Source organism: Ostrinia nubilalis, chromosome Z (assembly GCF_963855985.1).
Source record: "Ostrinia nubilalis chromosome Z, ilOstNubi1.1, whole genome shotgun sequence".
Classification (NCBI taxonomy): domain Eukaryota; kingdom Metazoa; phylum Arthropoda; class Insecta; order Lepidoptera; family Crambidae; genus Ostrinia; species Ostrinia nubilalis.
The window spans coordinates 7,675,829-7,683,327 of NC_087119.1; the positions used below are offsets into that span (position 1 = coordinate 7,675,829).

At 36.5% G+C, this 7,499-nt stretch overlaps 1 long non-coding RNA gene across 1 annotated transcript; it reads right to left on the reverse strand.

The window, feature by feature from the left end:
• Window positions 1-5,907: 5,907 nt before the first annotated feature.
• Window positions 5,908-7,034, reverse strand: LOC135086532 (uncharacterized). The gene is made up of 4 exons (XR_010260515.1): window positions 6,927-7,034; window positions 6,511-6,687; window positions 6,282-6,405; window positions 5,908-6,048 (listed from the first exon to the last, which is right to left on the reverse strand). It is a non-coding gene; the product is annotated as an uncharacterized LOC135086532 (long non-coding RNA).
• Window positions 7,035-7,499: the final 465 nt, after the last annotated feature.

Genomic DNA, 7,499 nt, shown 5'->3' on the forward strand with positions numbered 1-7,499 from the left:
TACTATCCGGGGCCGTGGTGGAAAATTTTCTTCCAAAATGGTAGTTTTTTCCGATTCATGGCAACACTCGAATAACAGACCAACAATCGCCCGGAACATTGTACCCCACTCCGGTGTCGCCATCTATTCAAAATTTGGTGTCAAACTTTGGGAATTTTTTCATCGCAACAAAATGGCCGACGGCTCAGCCGCCATCTTGTTTTTCGATAATCTGTAAATAAGGCCTTGAAGCAGACTATATAAGTCACAAAAACTCAAAAGAATTTTTCAAAAACAATTGCGCATCTCGGAGTGACACCTCCCTAAAAACACCTCGAAATCGCATTTTCAATCCAAGATGGCGGCGCGGCCATTTTGTTTTTCCGTTTTTTTCTCACATTTTTGAACACACCTTGGCAACCCCACCTAACACTCAAAAAAGAAAAAATTCAGGACCAGAGACAAAAAAGTTGATGTCTCAAAAAATGCCGCCATTTTGTTTTTTGGTTCAAAAAATCCAGTAAAGCTGTCAGTCAAAAAATCTAGTTAAAAACAAACACTAACAATTTTACCCATCTCCCCTCTAAATACCCCAAAAATACCCCTGATCAGTGAGTCAGTCAGTGAGTGAGTAGGAATCGAGCTTTATATAATATAGATTTATATAATATAGACTAGCTTTGGTCGCCCGCTACGCGGGCTACAAAAGCTAGATCTGCGATGCTGGCCGCTCCGGGCTTCGCCCTACGCGGCGCTCGGCCTGCGGCCTCGCATTCGGAGCTCGGCCTTCGGCCTCGCAAAAATTACAGGGGGCGTTTATCGTTCGTGGCAAGGCTCTTTTGCTTTTTTGACGCAACACAAGTAAATCTATGGCGACTGTCGGGATTTGAACTATGGCTCGGCCTTCGGCCTCGCATTTCTGTCTGTCACTGGACTCTAGTCCTTTTTTGACGCATTAAAAATAAATCTATGGCGGCTCTAGGGCTTTAAACTATCGCTCGGCCTTCGGCCTCGCCTTTTTCTACGTTAGCTAAGCCCCCCTGCATACAATTTGTATGGAGAATTTAGTTCCTTTAGGAAAACGGGTGAACGCTTGGCGGCCATCTTGGATTTCCAAAATTTTGCATTTTTGCCTTAATCTGGACCATTTTCCGCGCCGAACCCCATTTTTACTTTTTTTCTAACTTCACCCAATCCCGAATTCATTTGTTTCTACAATTCCTTCAAACCAGCCATGTCCTGAAATTTTGAAATCCTGTAACTCTCAGTGTTGCCAGGTGATCGAGTTGAGAATGGTCAAATGTCATTAGTTTGACCTATTTGCAGGAGGCGTCATCCAAATTTCTGACCGGAAGTCGTTATTTCCATTTTTTACATTTTTTGACCAAATCTTCCAAAGTATGGCAACACTGGAAATTTTTGTTTTCCCAAATGATACTCCTTGACAAACTACGTAATCGCCCCATACAACTCGACTTTCCCAAATGTTGCCAACTGCCCGAAAAATGCATTTGAAAAATCGAAAATCTGAAACTTTTTACAAAATGGCCGCCCGCTCAGCCGCCATCTTGATTTTCCATGATTTCGGATTTTTCCCATAGTCTGGGTCGTATAACCGACTAAACCCCATTTTCAGATTTTCCCTGCCATATCTCCTTCTGTCCGTCCTTAACTTTAAAGACACCCATGTCGAAAAAAATACTTTTTCCCGTAGCTTCCAGTGTTGCCAGGTGATCGAGATGAAAATGGTCAAATGTCATTTGCACGACCCTTTTGCAGGAGGCGTCATCCAAATTTTTGACCGGAAGTCGTTATTTCTACTTTCGACGTTTTTGGACCAAATCTCCTAAGGTATGGCAACACTGGAGAAAATTCTTCACCCAAGCGAAACCTCTTGACAAGACACACAACCGCCTCATACAACTCGACTTTCCAAAATGTTGCCAACTACTCGAAAAATGGATTCCAAAATTTCGAAATTTTCAACTTTTTACAAAATGGCCGCCTGCTCAACCGCCATCTTGATTTTTTGACATTTCGGATTTTTCCCATAATCTGGGTCGTATATCAAACCAAACGTCATTTTTATTTTTTTTCTGCCACAATTCTTTCTGTCTGTCACTAACTTTAAAGTCACCCATGTCGCAAAAAAAACTTTTCCCCATAACTTTCAGTGTTGCCAGACTTTTTTCGTAAAAATGGTGAAATGTCATTCGGGTCCCCAAATGTCACCAGACTGCATTCCAATTTTATGGAATTTCTGGAAATTTCCATTTTCTACTATCCGGGGCCGTGGTGGAAAATTTTCTTCCAAAATGGTAGTTTTTTCCGATTCATGGCAACACTCGAATAACGGACCAACAATCGCCCGAAACATTGTACCCCACTCCGGTGTCGCCATCTGCCGGAAAATTGCTACCAAAGTTTGACAATTTTTATGCTCGCAACAAAATGGCCGACGGCTCAGCCGCCATCTTGTTTTTTGATAATCTGTAAATGTGGCCTTGAAGCAGACTATATAAGTCATAAAAACTCAAAAGAAATTAAAAAAAAAAATGGCGCATCTCGGAGTGACACCTCCCCAAAAACACCTCGAAATCGCATTTTCAATCCAAGATGGCGGCGCGGCCATTTTGTTTTTCCATTTTTTTCTCACATTTTTTAGCACACCTTGGCAACCTCAACCAACCACCAAAAAAGAAAAAATTCAGGACCAAAGACAGAAAAGTTTGTGTTTCAAAAAGTGCCGCCATTTTGTTTTTTGGTTCAAAAAATCTAAAAAACCTGGGTGTCAAAAAATCTAGTAAAAAACAAACACTAACAATTTTACCCCCCTCCCCTCTAAATACCCCAAAAATACCCCTGATCAGTCAGTCAGTCAGTGAGTAGGAATCGAGCTTTATATAATATAGATTTATATAATATAGACTAGCTTTGGTCGCCCGCTACGCGGGCTACAAAAGCTAGATCTGCGATGCTGGCCGCTCCGGGCTTCGCCCTACGCGGCGCTCGGCCTGCGGCCTCGCATTCGGAGCTCGGCCTTCGGCCTCGCAAAAATTACAGGGGGCGTTTATCGTTCGTGGCAAGGCTCTTTTGCTTTTTTGACGCAACACAAGTAAATCTATGGCGACTGTCGGGATTTGAACTATGGCTCGGCCTTCGGCCTCGCATTTCTGTCTGTCACTGGACTCTAGTCCTTTTTTGACGCATTAAAATTTAATGTATGGCGACTCATGGGCTTTAAACTATCGCTCGGCCTTCGGCCTCGCCTTTATTTTCGGTTATATGGCTTAGTCTTTAGAATTTGGCACAAAAATCTATTTCGTTTTAAGCAATAATATTAAAATTAAAATAAATTCATTTATTTTTGCAAATAGGCTTTAAAAAGGCGCTTTTACACGTCCCAATATTAACCCTACCACTGCTTCGGGACATTATGCATAGAAGGCAATAAATTATGAAAGATTTCAGTTGTCGTACATATTTCTTGATTCAATTAGCTTATCTACCTTAGTTGTTTGTTGGCTATGTATTACAAAAGTAGGTACCTATGAGATTATCCTAACAAATTACAAATTCTTTTATAATAGTCAACTATATTGTAAAATCTTGTGCATTCATAATAATAAAAGTAATAGCTAGTGTACTTGTTTATTAATTTTATTGTCATTAAGAATGAATGTAGTCTATCATGATAATGTGCTGAAATTACAGAATGCTTTAGGAATAATACCGACAGGCGCATCGTAGAGCTATCACCATTGATTCATCATCATCATCATCAACAGCCCTTTACAGTCCACTGCTGAACTATGAGCCTCCTCCACTATAGTGGAGGGTTTTGCCATAATCTCCACGCTTGGTTATTTAACAATGCGCCACCTATCGATTTTATTTCCAAGCATTCTCTGTGTCATGCTCTGGGGCGGCACCACCTTAACGTAGGTACATATAACCTAAATGAAAGTTGTTTAGGAAACAGATATCAAAGATATTTAAGCCTGTGTGCGAGATAGTTAAGCCTGTGTTAGATATTTAAATCTGTGTGCGAGATAGTTAAGCCTGTGTGTGAGATATTTAAGCCTGTGTGTTATTATAACTCAACCTACATTGTGCTTATTAATTAATTAATGAAGAAAAAAACAAAAAATTAGTTTAAATAGTATATTTATAATGATTAAACAATTATTCTACAACTTTTGAAAGCATACATTTGACTGTAATATTACTATGTCTCTGTAAAGGAGCAATCTACTTTCGTAATTGATCTATCATTTAGTACATTAAATAAAAAGACATAAGCTTATAAGTGAAAAAAGTGCTACATGTAGTTTCAGTGCTGACAGTCGGATTTAAAAATCTAAGTTACCTAGAATGACAGTGGATCAAGCTACGATTTTAATATAAGCGAAAAATATTAAATTCCAATGATAGTGAAATTCGAGTAGTTTTACTTAGCTAAGACATGTTTAATTCCAAAATATTATGTAATCATAATAATCATCATTTCAAGTGCAATATTTATAATATGAATGCAAATTGACATTGGCTAAATGATTATGTTACATTTTCCTGTACAAATGAAAATATAAAAAATAATCTGGATCAGAGATGGAATTGTGTAAAGCAATCGTAATCATTTGACAGTTCATAACGTACGATAAAATCAGTTAATAAAGCGTTTGACAGAATTATCGTACGTTATGTTACGTACGTAACTGTCAAATGTTAACGATTGCTTTACACAATTCCACCTCAGTTTAAAAAAAACTTATGGGCTGATTTCTCAATCGTCGTAGAACTTTTAACTGAAGAATAGTATGAGATATGTCAAAATGTTTATTCTTCAGCAGATATTCAACGATTAAAAAATCAGTCCCAAGTCACCTACATATCCGAGTATCTGGCATTTTATGTTCACTAAATTAATATTAGAAAATGAAAAATAAACAAAAAAAAACAAAAGAGCCATGATGAGGTTCAGCATAAGCTGCTACAAGTCTTGGGTTATGTTATTATTACTGATCAGTACAATATTAATTTGAATAAAAGTGCATAACTACTATGTTTTAATCTGTAAATATCTCTAATTATTATTTTCTTGCTTCCTCTGTAGAACGTCAAGCATCTTCAAATCAGTGTTCATCGATAGTTGACTGCTGTCGTCAATCCAATACCGGAACTGCAACTGAGATTTCAAGTCCAATGTCGATAATTCCATGATACTGATGAACCTGGAAATAAAAAGACAGTTGTAATTATTTCGTTTTAATGATTTCATTCTCTTATATTTTATTCGCAAAAAAGGACTATAGGTAATTAAGAAATGACAACATAGAGGTGAGTGGATGCGTGGTAGTATTATCACATAATACCTAATTATTAGTTAAAGTGACATCTAAATAAAATGCGGCAGGCATTTATTGTGTGACATTTGCGTTTAAAATAAGATTTCAAATTATGCATAGAATTAATTTTATAAGAGTAATATTGAACATGTCTCGGAAATGGATTTGCAATAATATACAATAGGGATGATGACTGGGTAATGAAATTAAAATTATATTTAGTCCGTCAGACAGATAATTAGAAAATATTAGACTCATATTTTTTTTTCTATAATCGAATAATTACAGTATTAAATTGAGTTGAAATGTCACGTGACATCACTTTTGAGTAAAAATTCTACTCAAGCGTGACGTATAGCGCCATTTCAACTCGATGTAGCACTGTTATTATTTAATTATAAAAGAACATAAAAATTATGAGTCTAATATTTTCTAATTATCTGTCTGACGGACAAATAATTGAAATTTTGTCATCTAGCCTATTACTTATCTCATATTTCTTGGTCGTTTAGCGTAATAATGTTAGGTACACTTACTAGTCGTGTCGTGAACTACTATTTGCGTCTTGCGTTTAGTTTTGCTTTCTTTTCTTTCTTTATTCTTAGCCTTCTTGCTTCGTAGAGTAATATTTTACGCATTGAGACAGTAATTTCTTCTTGGCGATATCACTCCTCCTTCCTTGTGAGATGTGATCAATTCTATTCTATTCATGGCGTTTTACCTGTTGGTTAAATTTTGTTAAATGTATTTTTTATAAAAAAATGCCTTTAAACAAAGGTAGTAGGCGCGCGTGAACACCTGCCAGTAGAGAGGTTATATGACCTAACGACAGTTGGTGAAAAGAAAAAAGAACACTGGCTGAGTGCTCCAAAGATATGTCCAAGCTTAATGTTTATGGTATCTTAACACTTACTATTGATTATTGCGATTGAGTTGTAAAATTGTTTTACTTACATAATCAGAAAAAGGTCGTGTGGTGCATTGTCAGGCTCCGGTTCAGTTCAGTATGAAGTAGCGAAACGTAGGTAGCTAAGTATTATATTACATTTTAATTTTTATTATTTCTTCTAGTCTATACCTGAAATAGATGGCATATTAATATTATTAATAGTGAAATGTAATAAGACAATTATAATTGTATAATTTATATAAATATAAATCTGAAGATTGAAGTTGCGTTTACCTTAATTAGTAGTTAGTTCTTTTTATGTTTATGAATTCTTCAAATTTGCATTATTTTGTCAGGGCTGCGTTATTAATGCTTCATCTTGAGGAACTTGACTTGCGAGTACATGTGGTGAGCACCATCGTAGCAATTTTAACTTTTGCATCACTCAAGTTTCTCTTTTGGCTTCTATACCTGAAATAATTAATATAAAATATGTAGTACAGATTAAAATACTAATACATATAAGAAATGCGAAAATTTGGATGTCTGTTACTTTTTCACGCAAAAACTACTGAACGGATATTGACGAAACTTTACAGTATTATTGTTTATAACCCAGAATAACACATAGGCTATTATTAGAAGCCGTGGGCAAAAGCTAGTCTTTTTATAAATTAAATAATAATTTTATTAATATTTTTAATACTTACTCTTAGTATCTTTTGAGTGTACGAGTCATCTTGATGTCTAATTGAGTATCTTATCCAGATAAGATATAAACAGTGATATTACTAACAAATTGTTTGTCATCTGTAATATAAAACATATTAAAATTAGATTTATATTTAGCTATGCATTGTTAGAGTTTACATCGATGTATAATTAGAGACACATCAAAGCATTGCACGGCTCAACTGTGTTTTGTGTGAATGAGATGTTTCCACATTTATAAACAAGTTAGCTGCCACACACTGCCAGCCTGGTTAGTCCATCTGCAAGCTCTATAACATGACATACAATGTTAGTAAAAGACAGCCATAAATATTAGTTAAAGCCAGAGCCTCGTCAGTAAGACAGCAGGGAGCACCGCAGCGGAGCGTCTCACTCTCGCGGTGAGCCACGCCGCTGCCGCCAACAGCCGGCTGTTGGCGCGAGCAGGTGAGGTTGGCACATGGGATAGTACCATAACATTAATTTGATCTTATAATTAATTAAAGGCAAGCCAATGGTTAGTAAGATTAGTTTTGTTATGCACTCTCCCTTCTACTCCCCATCTACCTACA